At 37.6% G+C, this 15,858-nt stretch overlaps 1 protein-coding gene across 4 annotated transcripts in view; it reads left to right on the top strand.

The window, feature by feature from the left end:
- The window catches only part of TOX (thymocyte selection associated high mobility group box), a 224,686-nt gene that overhangs the window by 60,814 nt on the left and 148,014 nt on the right, over positions 1 to 15,858 (top strand). Inside the window, exon 1 of one of the 4 annotated variants that reach the window (XM_055799776.1) lies at positions 7,044 to 7,119. The exons of the other annotated variants lie outside the window; for them this stretch is intronic. The gene's annotated coding sequence lies outside the window, so the exon portion shown is untranslated. Of the gene's footprint in view, positions 1 to 7,043; positions 7,120 to 15,858 lie in introns of those variants that run through there. 4 annotated transcript variants of the gene reach the window in all.

The following is a 15,858-nucleotide window of genomic DNA, read 5'->3' on the forward strand; positions in this document are numbered from 1 at the left end:
GTTTTTATATCTGCATTTTTAATCCCAGAAAACATGAAATTGGCTAAATATGTATGTTACCCCAATCTTAAAGAGTATTTACACTGTTGTGATTAGTGTATTTTAGAAGTGTTACTATGCAGTTTAAAATAAATTAACAATCTGCTCAAAATCTTTTGGTATGTAGATCAGATGCTCCAATCTGTCATTCATATTGCATCTATACACTTATATACACACATTTATTTACATATAGGCTTACATACCTTCAGCAACTCTTTTCTTTCAGAATTTGAGCTATAATTTGTCAAACAATATTTCTATGGGTTTTTTTATTCCATAGTACATTTTTACAGCATTTTAATGCTAGCACTATTTTTTCAATCTTTAGCTTTGAAGGCACTTCTACCAAATGTGTGAATCTTTCTATCTGCAGGTTGTCCATGTTTGTTTCTGAGAGGCTCCAAATTGGTAGCAATCAACTTGAAAGTGTGTAGTAGCTGTCAAATCTCAGAACAGGCTGCAGATGATCTTATGACTGATTTAGCATGTACTGGGAGCCAAAGTAATACAAAATAATTGGCTGTTTTCCGCTGCCATGTTTGATGGCTAGGAACCTGATCCTCAAAGGTTCCTGACCTCATAGACAGTGTCTCAACTGGGGGAATCTGTAAACACTTCCAAACTCCCAGAACTGTGTGTGTGCTGGAGCCGGTCCTGACCCCATCTCAGAGCAAGTCTGGGGAGCTCACCCTTTTGTCTTGAATGCTGCAGTTACACAGGAAGGATTAAATGCACGCTCTGGCCAAGTCTCTGCTCTGAAGAGTTTGGTAGTAAAGACCACAGTCTAGGCTGGGATTAATTTCTGAGTGTCAGTTGCTGATTCTTGGCCTGACCTAGTTTGCCCTAATAACACTGTAGGGTGCATGAGATCTCTGGGATTAAGATTTAGCCCTTGATTCTGCCATGCAACTACTGTGGTTTTCCTCATCCTGGTTCAGCAAGTGAGGAAGAGAAAGGAGGTGCATAGGGAGCATCAAGCTGCACTGGAGAAGAAGACGCATGGGTGCCCAGCCAGCAGAAGAGGCAGCTGCGGGCACGTCACTGCATGCTGTCTGGATGAAGTTGAACTGAGCTGGAGTCTGCCATCTTGGTGAGCTCCAGCCCGGCTGTATGGCATGTGGCAGCCCTCCAGTCTAATTCTGGTGTAGCTCTGCTAAAATCAGCAGAGTTACAGGTGGAGGTGGAGGTTCAGGCTTCACCTACACTTTCTGTGAGGAGTGGATGGGTTTCCATTGTATTTACTCTTGCAATCACAATGTTAAGTGACAAAATGAAACCAGACAGGTCAGAGGCAAATCAGAAAAAACTCAAGAGGATAATGGTATCTGCACTAACTCTTGCCTGCTTTGTCTTGGGTGATGGCTTATGAGCTGTGATAGTACTCTAAGGGGTTTTACTGTAAGAAGAATTATGTGAAGAGATATCATACAGTTCTTCTGCAGAGATATTACTAATGAGATCTGTTAGAGTACTTCAAGTTTTGACCGGATAAGAAATTATCCATTGAGTCTCAGTCTCTTTTGGAACGAAGTCATAACTTCTAACAATTTATTTTGGCTGATGATACTTCTGAGGCTCTCCTCTCTAAAGAGGCCTTGGATGTGCAGAAGATGGCGATCGTGGTTTAACCCCAGTCGGTAACCAAGTGCCACACAGCTGCTCGCTCACTCCCCCTCACCCAGAGGGATGGAGAGGAGAATCGGAAAGGAATGTAAACGTTCTTATTTCAAGGGTTGAGATAAGAACAATTTAATAGGTAAAGCAAAAGCTGCCCATGCAAGCAAAGCAAAATAAGGAACTCATTGCTACTTTCCATGGGCAGGCAGGTGTTCAGCCATCCCCAGGAAAGCAGGGCTCCATCACGTGTAATAGTTACTCGGGAAGACAAACACCATAATGCCAGATGTCCCCCCCTTCCTCCTTCTTCCCCCAGCTTATATACTCAGCATGACACTCTATGGTATGGAATACCTCTTTGGCCAGTTTGGGTCACCTGTCCTGGCTGTGTCCCCTCCCAGTTTCCCGTGCCCCTCCAGCCCTCTGGCTGGCAGGGCCCAAGGAACAAAAAAGTTCTTGACAGTATAATCACCCAGCAAAAACTGAAAACATCTGTGTGTTACCAACATTGTTCTCACATCAGAGCCAAAACACAGCACTGTAACAGCCACTAAGAGGAAAATTAACCCTATCCCAGCTGAAACAGGACAATGGCCTAACTGAAACTTAGTAAACTATATATGATTAGTTGTGTGACAATGACTTTAGGGCACACTACATTTTGAGTAGTTTGAGGCCTACATCCTGCAAAGTGCAGGGCATTGGATGGAAGGTCGGAAAGGGTAGAAATGGCCAATGACCAAGCAGACTGTCACTGGTGTGTCCTGAAATGGATGGTGCAGTCTGCAGAGTGAGCAGTTGTGTCTGGAGAGGGAGTGTAACATGGGAACCAGGTAGGGGTTTATTCCATGCCTCTGTGGAGCATTTGCCACCACTTTAAAAAACTCCCATTCCCTGGCAGATGGTCATCCCCCATAAGGTTTGAACAGAACCTTCCTCACTAGAGTAAGCTAAGCCTATAATAACGTATAAATATTTACCTTGTTGTTAGTGCATATCTGGAGACTGGACTGTCTTCCAAATAGAAACAAATCCCTAATTTTTTATGAAGGAGTGGGGCAGAAATTCTGCCTACCTTATGCAGCACAGAGAAATGTCTAAAACATTTGGTAAAGCATTTTCATTTTTAAATCAAAGTGCAGTGTTGACCCTTTATAAGAACACTGTTATGCATTTTTAATAGGAGTATTGTGAGCAGCTGAGAAGCTGCGTAATAAATTTCAAGCATTTCACTATGTATTTGTTTTGGTTTGTGCCCTCGTAGTCAGAATAGGGGAATAATATACCTTGAAAATCATGTTAGTAAGTAATAAGAAATTTCAGAATGCATGAAGTCACCATCTTTAGAACAAATACATACTGTAATCTAATCATAGCACGTAGTATTAGTACCTAATTTCTGGTAAAGGGCTCTGAACGTATCATAGAATTTTATAGTGAAAATTTGTTCCAATCACTAACATAAATTTAAAGACATCTACAGAGAACATTAAGATTTGCAGTATCACCATAAATAAAGAAAAGTTAATTTTAAGATGTCATGTAGCTAGGTTAAATATAATGTTCATTTCCCATTCAGCATTTTCATATCATCTCCAAATAAGTAACTTATGCTAATTTTTCTTTGGCGTTTCACAATAAATAGCAAAAACACCTCTCCCCCTCTCCTTCCCATGCCATGGTGTAGTATGACTTGGTTACCTCATTCCTTCCTTACAGGGAGGGGCAGTTTATGCTCTGCAGAATCAAAGTTGGATGTATACCTTCCTTGGAATGCTGCTGCACAGCTAAAGCAGGGCAAAGGAGCTGCCATACAAATGACAACTGGCCAGCAGGTACTTAAGGATGAGAGAAGTATTACGGCTCTGGTAGCTCATAGGAAGTACAGCAGTTCCTGGAACAGGAAGATATAAGCCTTTAGAACACTAGTCCTGCTCATAATGATCTTAAACCCCCCTCTTTTTTGGTATAAAGTAAAAGTTCTTAATCTCTAGACAACTATAAATGTTGTTATTGAAACTTGCAATATGTAGAGGGAGTTGAAATTATTTTGAAAAGTAAAGTACTTTCCATATTTTTTTAAAAAACAAAAGGCCTAAATAGTTTAAAATATTAAAGATATCAGGACTGGAATTTGAAACTGGCATTTGGCATAGACACATCTTTAAGGTGTTGCAGCTTTACTTACTGTGCAGCGGAACAATTAAAATGTATTTCTGCAATGTTTGTTATCTTAGCCTGGTAGAATTAGGAGAGTGTAATGAAGCCTTTTCCTTTGCTAACTTATGCCACAATCAAAACTTCTTTATTCCCACTATGACAAGAACGTGACTTACTTCCTTTCTCCCTGGAAAAAGTAAAGGGAATGGCAGCTGTCCTGAAAATATTTCTTGGTCAGCTTTTATGTGTGAGATTGTTAGTATTTCCTCCCGACTGGGGGGTAAAGAAGGGAACAGATAGCACTATGCATGAAATGTGGAAGATGTAAATCGAAGATTGTAGTGTTTCTGAAGTGTTTTCACAATTGCATTATGCTGTGAAGCATTCTATATAATTTAGCTTTTCCTTCACAACAGTAATTACTCTCCCTGTGTGTTGGGAAGGTATTTCTATAATAATGCCATCTAGGAACTGGAGTTCTGTAAACTGGGAGTTGCTTTCAATAGCTTTCAGTAGCTACCCACAGTGGGAAGTGAAGTTAGAAACATAACTTACCTTTATCCCATTCACTTTGGTAAAACCAATTTTACGGATTTCCTTTTGTGGGTGAAGAAGGCTCACTATAGGTTAATGTCAAAGCATTGTTGAGATTGTTTGATTAAAGGAAAATCAAGAAGCTAATTTTAGCATATAGGGGGAGACAGGAAAGGGGAAATAACTAGTTTATTTTAGGGTTGCATAGTATCTTGGTTTTCCTGGAAGAAAGGAAGGATGAGGAAGGTGGCTTCCTGTTCTTTAGACCAAAAGCTCAGTGAATGTTTTGCAGCTTGTACAAAGCTTCTACGCCCCCTCCATGTTCATGTTAAAGGGAGCAGCAATAAAAGGCTGAGATCTTGACTGTCTTCCAGAGAAGCGGTTACTGTCCGTACCCAGAACAGTTACATCTTACTGGGGCTACAGGGACAATAAAAACATAGAATCATATAATGCTTTGGGATGGAAGGGACCTTTAAAGACCATCTGGTCCAACTCCCCTGCCCATGGACAGGAACATCTTTCACTAGATCAGGTTGCTTAAAGCACCATCTAACTTGGCCTTGAACACTTCTAATGATGGGACATCTACAACTGGAAATGGGCAAGATGTTCCAGTGTCTCACCAACCTCACTGTAAAGAATTTCTTCCTTATATCCAGTCCAGATTTACCCTCTTTCAGTTTAAAACCATTGCCCCTTGTCCTGTCACTACAGGCCACAAGAAGATCTCCCTGGAGCCTTCCCTTCTCTGGGCTGAACAACCCCAACTCTCTCAGCCCATCCCAGGGGCAGAGGGAAGAGGGTAGAGGAGCCAGATTTTGCTTTCCAGTCTGCTCCAAGGAAGCACAGAGGCATGGTGTTTCTTGCTTTGGCTTGTGAGAAAGTCCCTCTGTGCCATTAAATTTTGTAGTCGAGGCCAAATAAAATCTAAAGAAAACGCAAAAGAGAAGTTTGCTACAGAATTGCCAGCTTGGCCATATTGTTCTGCCTACTGGAGCTAGCCAGATCATCTGATCTGTCGGTTGTGGTGTGATATCTGAATGTGTTTATGTGTTTTCTCTTCATCTGATTAAATTTTGCAAACTTTATTAAAGTGTATTTAAAATCTGTACTGGATATAATATGGGCAACATTATGAATAGTTAAATGATGAGATTCTTCTAATTTTAAGTGAATACTCTTCAAACAGATTTAACATTGACTTTGGAGTGTTACACAGATTTTTTTTAAAAGTGCCAATTATACACGCAGAAAAATGAAAAAAAATATGCTAGTCAGGAATGTGAGCTTTGATTTTAGTTCTGTCCCACAGATTCCTAAAAGTTAATAGTACAAAAGAAATTTTGACTGTTTTTTGGTCAGTAATCATTTTTGTGTTGTCTTATACTTTTGACAGTCGTTTGTGTGCACTAAGTAAAAGGTAGGATGAATGGCCTATTTCTGTCTGTTTTCATTACTGTGCTCTTTCTGTGTGCTCCGTCTTATTCTCCGTATATGCCTACTGGGACATTAAAGATTCTGTAATTATTTCAATAAGATCAGGGTTATAGATTTTTTGTTCCACTTAGTTGTTTGCTAATAAACCTGCCTCTGTGCTGAAGGCTAACAAATTTCTTATTTAATACTGTACTTTTTTTTACATGATATATTAGAGAACATTTTAAAAGGTCAAGACTGTGCAGCTTACTGTTTTCTCAAGGTAGCTCCTTAACTGAAAACTCCAAAGTCATCATCATCCTTTTGAAAACATTAATATTAAAGCTGTTTTGTTTCTTATTTCAGAATTTGAAGAAAATTCAAACAGTTTTGAGACATTGCAGTGCTTAAAATCTAGAATGATTTTTAGCTTTAGTAGGAAGTATATTTACGGTCTTACAATTAAGAACATGCTAAAGGAGGAACATAAACTGGATAAACTGGAGCAGTGCAATAATATGTTCTTCACATATGGATTTTCCCTAATATCAAGTTCTTTGACATCTGTGGTATAAACAAACACTTTTTAATCATTTTCACCACACTGTTTCAGCCCAGGGTAAGATGGAGGCTACACAGGATGATGCGTTATGTCCTGTCCCCTAACACTTCAGACCTGTGCCCAAAGCTGGGACCCAGCTCAACAGTGCTGCCATTTTGAAAGCACTTCTCAATGTACTATTCAACATAAATTCCCTGGTGCCTAAAATTATACTTATTCTTACATCCAGAAGTGCTCATTTTTTACTAGTGCTGAGTAAATCGTTGTCTTTCTCAGGCCCAAGTACTGTGAAATTGTTCTTGGAAGAGACTGCCTTTTCCTGATGTCACTTGTATGTTGAATAGGGATCCCAGGTATTGAATCCAGCTCTGGATTGTGCAGAGGTATTGATTTTCATGTTTTTTCTGTAGTTGTACAGTGCTTGTCTTAGGAGGCAATTGACAGTTACTCAGTCCGTGCAAGAGTGATTTATTATTTATTTATTGCCTGCATGAAGCACAACAATTAACATGAGTTCTGTCAGTTATGCAGGGCAAACCCCTTTGTTTCTCAGGCTCACTAACTGGACATTTTTTTTTGACATTTTTGCCTACTCACAGTGACAGTGTGGCAATTACCTTCTTAAAAGACTGGTTTATCTTGTGTGTCTATGTAAAAACTGTTCCAAATATTGACCTTATAATTGTCTTGCATGTATTTTCAAGTTTTTAGATTCAAAAATTTTATAGCTGGGATGATCAGAGGACCTTGTGAACTGGCCTTGTCAAACCTTTTGGACATTTGTGGTGAGTTTAGTATGCATTGTATGCTTTATAGTGTAAGCTGCTATTAGGTCTACTCAATCACTGAGGCAATTTAGCCAACTGCTCTATAGATAAGTTGCTTCTTTGCACTCTGGTCGTTCCTGGGACCAGATGGAGTTCTGACACTTGAGTGCAAAAGGAATATTTTTACTGTTGGTTTTTTTTTACTGCTTCTTGAGGCCAAACTTCATGTACCCTCAATCTTCAAAGTATTAGGTGTCTTCTGCTAGCAGACATCAGGAAATGTTAGGTTTCTTTTGAGGATTCAAGACTCCACATTTTTCTGTAACTCTTAATATGTTTCCCATCAAAAACTCTGCAGCTGTAATTAGCACTCATCCATACAGAGCTGGAGTACTTCTAGGAAGGATGAAGACAAACTGGATGGAAGCCAGAAAAAAAAAAAAAAAAAGGCAACAAGAATGAAAGGCCTGGAATATTAACTGATGAGGATGAGAGATAATAACCACTCTCAGCTTGTACAAGTCAGGGAGATGAAATGCTGGAACAGGGTACATAGAAATACTGTGGTAACACCCTCATTGGAGGGCTTTTTCTTTAAAACCAGTTTTGGTGGTAATCAGTCAGGAACTGTCTACATCTACTTAGCTTGGGATTAGTGAAAGAGGCTGGAGATGATTTGAGAGCTGTGTTGCCATTACTTCTGAGCAAAAAGATAAAGAACAGGGGCATTATAAGTTGTCATGTATCTCCTCTGTGGTAACATAGGTGTTTAAGTCAGGTGCTTAGTAGAGTCACTGAATCCCCCTCTACACATGCTTACAAGGAAAAGGCAGATGTTTGAGCTTTGGGGATGACCTACTGCTAGATAATACCAGAGCTTTTATGAGCAGTCTGAGAGGATGCAAATTGCAACTTCTAACACTGGGCTTTCTAACCCTGGCTGAGGTTTTGTCTACCTGACAAAACTCCTGTCGTCTTGAATTTGTTACACTCAGCAGTACAGATGAGCTGCTACATATCATTGTCAGTAATAAATCAGCTTTTGTGGGTAACTTTAATAAAAATCTGTGGCTTAGACATAGATTTTTAGAATTATAAGGTGCTGTTCTCATACATCGACTGAACTCATGTGCACACAGAGGCCAAGAAATCAATCACACTGAGAAACTTCTACATCAGAACTTCTGTTTTGTTCATATAGTCTTTATTTAAAGGTTCTATTTATGGAAAATACTTCATGTTCTTATGTAAATTGCTTCCATGGGATAATGTTCTCAGTCAAATATGTGTGCTTTCTCTTTGACATTAATTACTCATTCCAAATTTTAAAGTTTTACTCTTTCTGAGATTTTTTATTGAGAAGGAAATCCTCAGTAGCATAGATTTCTTTCCTTGAGTTGGTATTTGCAGTTTGATTCGAAAGCATCTCATAACCTTATTTTCAGTCAATCATTGAAAATGGGATTTACATAGTCTGGCACTCTGAATCATTCATTTGGCCCCTGATTGTTTCTTAATGCTTCAGTGTATTACTTGGAGAGTAGACATGTCAGAATTGGACATGATATTCCAGTACAGGTGTTACAGGTGACTTGTAGAGCTGCTAGCATTCCTCACTCCCTTGCTTATAGCAGAACATTCCCTTGCTCTTGCCTACATGGCTCTTTCCTATGTTACTCTTGCAGTTCAGCCTGCCATCCATTTTTCATTTATAAAAGCAACATGTACAAAGCTGTGTTCAAATGAGTGCACTTCCCAGATGCTTTTCTGTAGCTCATCTTCCCCATTTGATATTTATGACTTCATCAGCTCTTTACATTTTCTCCAAATTTACTGGGTGAGTGATAGAGATACTGCATAGCATCAGGTTGAGAACGTTATGCCTAGAAGCATTTCTGTTAATGATATTTCCCCATTTGCATTTTTTTTAGTGAACTGTCAGTTAGTAGGGTTTTGCTGTGTATTATGGGTTATATTGAGTCTGTACGCTGTTTAAAAAATGTGGAATGAAATCTAAAGGATAAGAGAAATACAACTATACGATGACGTCAATTCAGTCTTCACCAGTCAGGCTTGTGATGTCATGAAAAAAATATTTTTGGGGAAGACCCTTCTTCTATAGAATCAAAGTCAATGCCATCAGTTCACCTGCCCTTTTAGTATTTATTGTTGCAGCATTTAACAGGTTTTGATGATTTCACATTCAGGCTAAGATGAGTCTTATCTGGTTTTATCCTCTTTATGCTTCTGAAATATTGATATGTTATGTTTTTTGTCCCCAGTCCACTGGAACTTCTCCAGTATTTTAAAATCTAGTTAAAAAAAATAAATCAGGGGAGGGCTTCAGCATCTCCTGAGCCAATTCTATCTGAACCCTTGGGTATAAGCTCTCTGATCCAGTTAATTAAATGTGGTTTATTTCACTTTAGCTGTTTAGTAACCTACATAGTTACAAAGGAAATCACAAGTGTTCGGTTGTCACAGCAAATGATGAATATATCACTTTCTGAAATATGTATTAGATTTACTTATCTTCTGCATCACAATTCATTATGAACTTTTGGGACCAGAGCTGTGCCATTGCCCAGATCTTGGTTCATGACTATTTAACCATACGGGAAATTTTTTTTTTCTTCAGAGTGCTGGCTTCCATAATCATTGGTCTGCATTTCTAAACTGCTAATTTGCATTTACTTCTGTAAGCTTCCACATTTTCACTTTTGCCAGATATATAAAAGAAGAAATTGTTCCAACTACTTTTCCTCTCAGCTTGGGTGTTTTTTCACAAAAAAATCCTCCTTTCATGACTGCAAGATTGTTTTTTATATTCTGATTTTCATTATTCTTTTGCATTAAAATATCTACTTTGCTCAGTTTTGTTTGCAAGTGTCTTTAAAATTATTTGGGCACATTGACTTTTTACAGAGAAAAAATACGGCATACTTCTTGCACATTGTAATTGAAATTCATTTGTGAATGCTCTAACACAGGCCATCAGCAGTTTTAGGCAATGATCAGCTTATTTTTATCTGTCATACTGAGATCTGGTACGGAACGATTTTAAGTTGCTTGGTTTACTTTTTATGTTGGGAATAGATCTGTAATTTTTAGACATTCCGAAAATAATTTATCAGTCACATCAGAAGTCTACCAGCTTATGTCTTCAGAAACCTGTGTGATTTTCTACATATTTACATATACTTTTAAGTCCTTTTTAGAGGCCTGCTCCTTCTATTTTTTCATCTGTGTCGGCAGCTATAGAAGACTTATATGGTTCTAAATCAAATACAACCTTCCTGAATTAGCTTGTAAGTCTGAAGTATGTAAATGATACCTTTAATGTGGAGGCCCGCGTTCTTGCTCTTCCTGGCTGTCTTTCCTATTTAGGTTTTACTGATAAGTTTCAGTCAAGTGAATTGTCATGCCAGGTTTCATGCCTACCAAATCATGTGAATTTTCTTTTACCAACACATAACTTGTTTTTAATTTCTCTTTGATGTTCCCAGAATAATTTATAGCTCTCCTTAGTTTTGTTTGTTTACAATGATGTTACTTTAGGTCTACACTTTATGGCTATGTATTAAGTAGTCCTTTAGCATTGCTTTTATATGCAAAGTTAAAGATCTTCAGTGTCTTGTTTTGAGGTGCAAGCAGAATTACTTAGAAAAGTCAGAACTGTAGAAGTTCAGTCTTGAGAACAAAACATTTTATAAGTTTGTGTTTCTTTTTTAACTTGTGGTTGTTATGTAATGAAGAATATATACAGACTCACTCTCTTTCTCTTCTCTTTGCTTAAAAGAGATCAAGGTAAACAGTTGAAGCAGAAGGAAACCAACTGTTTTTCCATTCACCTTATTATTGAGCTGTGGTTAAAAGAACTTCCTTTTTGGTACTATCAAAAGATCTAAGCAAAAACTTCAGTTGAACGTGGAGGAGAAATAGACTGTTTCAGAGATGGGAAAATACATAGAGACACTTGCCTTTGCCTAACAAAGGCTAAAAAGTATCATGTTAATTGCGTTTTCATAATTTCTCTAAATTACACGTTGTAGTATGCATGGCAGAAAATAGAAGTGTTTATTTTTGTTCCTTAGCTTGGGATTTAATGTTGAAATTTTGATCTTACAAAATACATCATTGGTTATCACAGTTTGCAAATTTAGCAATAGTAGTTTAAAACAGAGATACTAAAGGAACTGGAAACAGGGAGTATTTTAGAAACAAGAAGTGTGAAGCCCTGCCCCAGTTTAGTGGAGACCAAAACTTCTGCTGACTTCACAGAGGCCAAAATTTCACCCAAAGATTGTAACGAAATAAGAAAGTACAGCCAGCAGAGTATTTCTGTATGATTGTTACATGCCTCAGGAAGTATTACAAGGCATGAAACTAAAAGATGCATGAATTTAACCACCCGAGAAGTGTAATAATCACCCAGGGGTTGGAGGAGGGGGACTGAGTTCAGTTACAAAATTGATTTTTTTTCCCCTAAAACAAACATCCATTTGCTGGCAAATGTGGAGGGGAAAAGGACATCACATAAATCACAGATTTTCACTGGTGCTTGGGGTCCTTCAGTTATTCCAGAGTGAAGGAGGCACTGGACAAAGTAAATAAAGAGGTGGAAGAGTGGGACCTGGGCACCAAGTCCTCTACTTCTAGGTGTGGAGTCACCCTTTTACTGGGCAGTCCGTTTTTGGCATAATCTGGGGGATTTGTTGTTTTGTTTTGTTTTGGGTTTGGGGTTTTTTTTCCTGTACACAGCTTAAGCAGGGAGGGAGGAAAGTCCCTTGTCATTTCTAGCCTTTTCCTCCCTCCATGCCCAAGAGCTAAGTAACAATTTCAGATGACAGTTGGAAATTATTTCTTGCTATCAGTACTGCCTAATTTCACACATTCGGTCAGCAAGATTAGGAGTGGAGGTGTCCTGATTCCCTTTTTTCTGGGTTGAAAAAAGATGCGCATTTGTGAAAAAAGCTGGGGTGAAGCCAGTGGTGCAAGGGAGGCCAGGTATCTAACGTTCGTTGTGACAAAAATAGGCTTAAAACGCCCACTTTCAATCTGACTGCTGAAGTTCATTTGTATAGATAGCTGCCAGTATCAACAGGCACTGGTGTGTGTGGAGAGCATGCGGTTAATCTGGGTTGGTGCATCCAAATGTAGTCATGGTTGCGTAATTTTCTTGTCAGGTTCAAGTGTTACATTTGTGGAACATCTTCTGCAACCACTCCATCATAAGGTTTTAAGAACCGTGTTCTGCATTATACTTTAAAATGTGCATAATCCTTTCATTATAGAGAAAAACCGTCATATCGGTTCAGAAATAGAGGAAAGCAGATGCTTAATTTTGAGATGTGCTTGATGTATCATTATTCAGGAAAGCCTTACATGATATACATAATATGCAGTATTTAATATCCACAAGTGCTTTCTTGAATAGAGGTGTTTTAAGCACCTGCTTACACATGTAGAAGTGTTTCATACATGTATGCATATATACCTTTTTTTTCTGTAAGCAGCCCTAGGGAGGGCATAAAACTGTTTACACATTTAAAGTCAAGCACATGCAAAAGGGATTCCAGGTTTAAGGTTTAATTTGAAAAATATAAATGTAAGGCTAAATTAAATTAAACAACTGTATTCACGTCATCCTAAGTAATTTGTATGTCTTCACTACCAAGAATTAATCTGAAGCTGTAATTATAGCATCTTACACAAGCATTTATCAACAATGATGTTCATTTGCCACTTGGCAGTCTTTGGTCAAAAAATGTTTCAAAGAAAATATGATTAAAATAAAGTCCAATACATAATTTTTAAAATATTCCCTGCAGGTGGGCTTTTTTTTTTTTTTTTTTTTTTAAATTGTTTTGGTTTTTAGCATGGAAAGAAAACAGCTTTCCTGTTTAGCAAAGAGCAGCCCAAGACCAGCATGTTTGATTGTTATGGTTATACTACATCCACTAAAACTACTCATAGAACTGCCTCTATATTTCCATACAGATTTCCTCTGATTTCTGCTTTCCTTCTCATAAACAGTCGTTTTTAGAAATTACCAGTAAAAATTCTCATAATATGTTTGCCTAGAGTATTTGAGCACAATGGTTGGCCAAGATGAAATGACACAAATTTGTCAACAACTTCCACAAAGCCCAGTTACTTTATGGGTATGGATATAATTAATTAGTAGGTCATCAGAATGAAATGGTTTAGAAAAGACTATTGTAATTTTTTTGAAAAAAGCCATCAGTAAGCTGAGAAATAGCAATGCTCAGGTGTAATCAGCATTTTCAGTATTGGCCTTAGTGGTGGCATTGAGAGTGCGGGGGCTGGTTTGAAGTTAAATGACTAAACCCTTTATCCTCACCCTAGTTTTGGTCATGTTTCTGTGTTCTGGTAATTCTCTTGTCTAAAGTCACATATTTGCTGCTCAGGATAGATTTCCAAATTATTTCATTTTAGATGTCTCGCCGGTTTTCATATTTATACTCATTTTCTACAATGCATTTTTATAATGTCTGTTTTTATTTAAGAGTTAGTTGACTATTTGCTTCATTAGTACAGGGCAAGTGGAAGCAGTAGGTAAGGAGCTGCCTTTTCACATCTATGCTTTTCGTTGTCATTTTTTTCTTTAAAGTAATGCATTTACATTTCATAATCATAAACATGAAATTGAAGATGAAATCAGTTCTCGAAAGATTAATTCAGTCCTGCTCACAGCTGTGAAGACTGTGGAAATAAATATCATTTTGCAGTAACGTATTCCTGACAAAGGGCATAACAAAAGACTGATTTCTATTCAGAGATAGTGAGTATATTTATTTTGCATGTTGGGGGGAGGGGCTGTGGTCGACTGCTTGCGACCCTGACCTAGTTTTGTAGCTGCTTATTATTCAGCTATATGTTTAAGAAATCTCTGTAATTTAATTTGGCAACCTCTTCTGCATGTCTGCACGTAGCAGTAGGTGCTCTTAATATTATTCGTGTCCCATGCTGAATCATATTTATTTAGGAAAAGGAAAATCCTAATGCACTCATAACTCAGAAAGAAACTGTTAATTGTTAGCAGAGAACTGCCTGATTACAGACTGGATGTCTCGTCCAGGGCCCTGCCATAATTAGTAACCACTGTTGACATTTAGATTTAAATTGAATTTTCTTCTAATTAAACCCAGAGGGGGTTGATCCTCTCAGATGTACAGGTTAATAAAATTAGTCAGAAACTGTTAAACAGTAAACTGAATTCTCCAAGAGAGCTTTCCCAGTGTATTGTTAGGAATTCTGTAATTAATATTCAAAGGATTCAATAGATTTGGAGTTGTCCTTTTTTGTTTTGGGTTGCATCTGGGTTTGTTGCAGTTATTTCTTTAATTAGATCTGTTTGCTTTTGATATCTACAGTAATACTAATTTCCATCATGTTTGTGCATATGTAATTATAAGTGCACTGTTCATCCATACTGTGCAACTGTTATGTGTAATAACAAGCTGCTTTTTTTTCTGGGCACATTCAGTGAATAGTAATCTGAAAACTAAAAGCAAGTGTGAAATGAATTTTAGGAGTATAGCCTAGACTAACTGCTGTCTGTTTGTCATCGTCATACAAATGTTAAAGCTGCCACAGGGTCATTTACTTCTTTATTCATCATTGTTTTTTGCTGATCCTTCCCAAGCTTTTTGTTTAAATAGGATTGTGGTTTTTTTAAATGAAATATAGATGTTTGTATTTTTCCTATTGCTTTTTCAAGTACCATCAACTGGATTGAGATCTTAGCCTACATGAAATTAATCTATGGTTTTGCTTTCTTGTCCTGCTCAAAGATAAGAAGTTAAGAGTATGAAAACTATAGAGCATGCATGCCAGGAAGTAGCAAGAGTATCAGTGATGTGAGAAAAAGTAGAGTCAGAAGTGTTATAATGAGAAATTTAAACATTAAACCTTGAGAATATCAGATTTTTTGCAAAACTGCTCTGTGGGAGTAAAGTTTCTCTAACAAAGATCTCATAGCTGAACTCACTTGTGGTTTATCATAGCTCATATGCGGAGGAAATGCAGTAAAATATTGTTGAGCACTGAGAACAATTTAGTACCAGTTCTAAAAATTTAATACCAGTTTTACAAACAAAAGTGAAAAATGTATTTTACCATTTAATGAGCCTCATGAAAGTTATGGTTTTGGTTTAAGCCAATTTCAGAGCCACTGTAACTTAAAAATAGAGGTTTTAGAGAGACACAGAATGATAAATGAAAATGTATAAGGAATGCTTTCCTGAAAGATATCTTGTAATTCATAAAAGTTGTTCAATACTATTGAATTGAATTTACTTCCAAAAGGAATATCATTTCTGTCCCTTCCTCCTTAATCATGTAAGCCAAACAAACAAAGAAAAATCTAGATGACTTCATTTTTCTTGCTTAGTCTGGCTAAATTAATTGGATTAGGTAAAGAATGCTTTTCTCACTCAGAATTGGCTTCAGACGGTACAAAACCACTAAAAATGTATGGAACAATTCACTGCACTGGTGTACAGCACCAGGTAAATTCCTCCTTCCTGCAGGTTTGTTCTGTGGAAATCACAAGGCAGATCAAACCAAAGTGGCTGAAAATGTCAGGTCCAGAACTGCAAATTTTAACCCATTTAAAAGTGTTGTTCTAAATGAAACTTTAACAGGAAGAGTTTGTATGGATAACAGCTTCTGGATTCAGGTGCAGTTCTCAAGAAAACATCCAGCTGAAAAAACCTGAGTAAGAGCAATAAC

This window comes from Falco peregrinus, chromosome 3, assembly GCF_023634155.1.
Source record: "Falco peregrinus isolate bFalPer1 chromosome 3, bFalPer1.pri, whole genome shotgun sequence".
Lineage (NCBI taxonomy): Eukaryota > Metazoa > Chordata > Aves > Falconiformes > Falconidae > Falco > Falco peregrinus.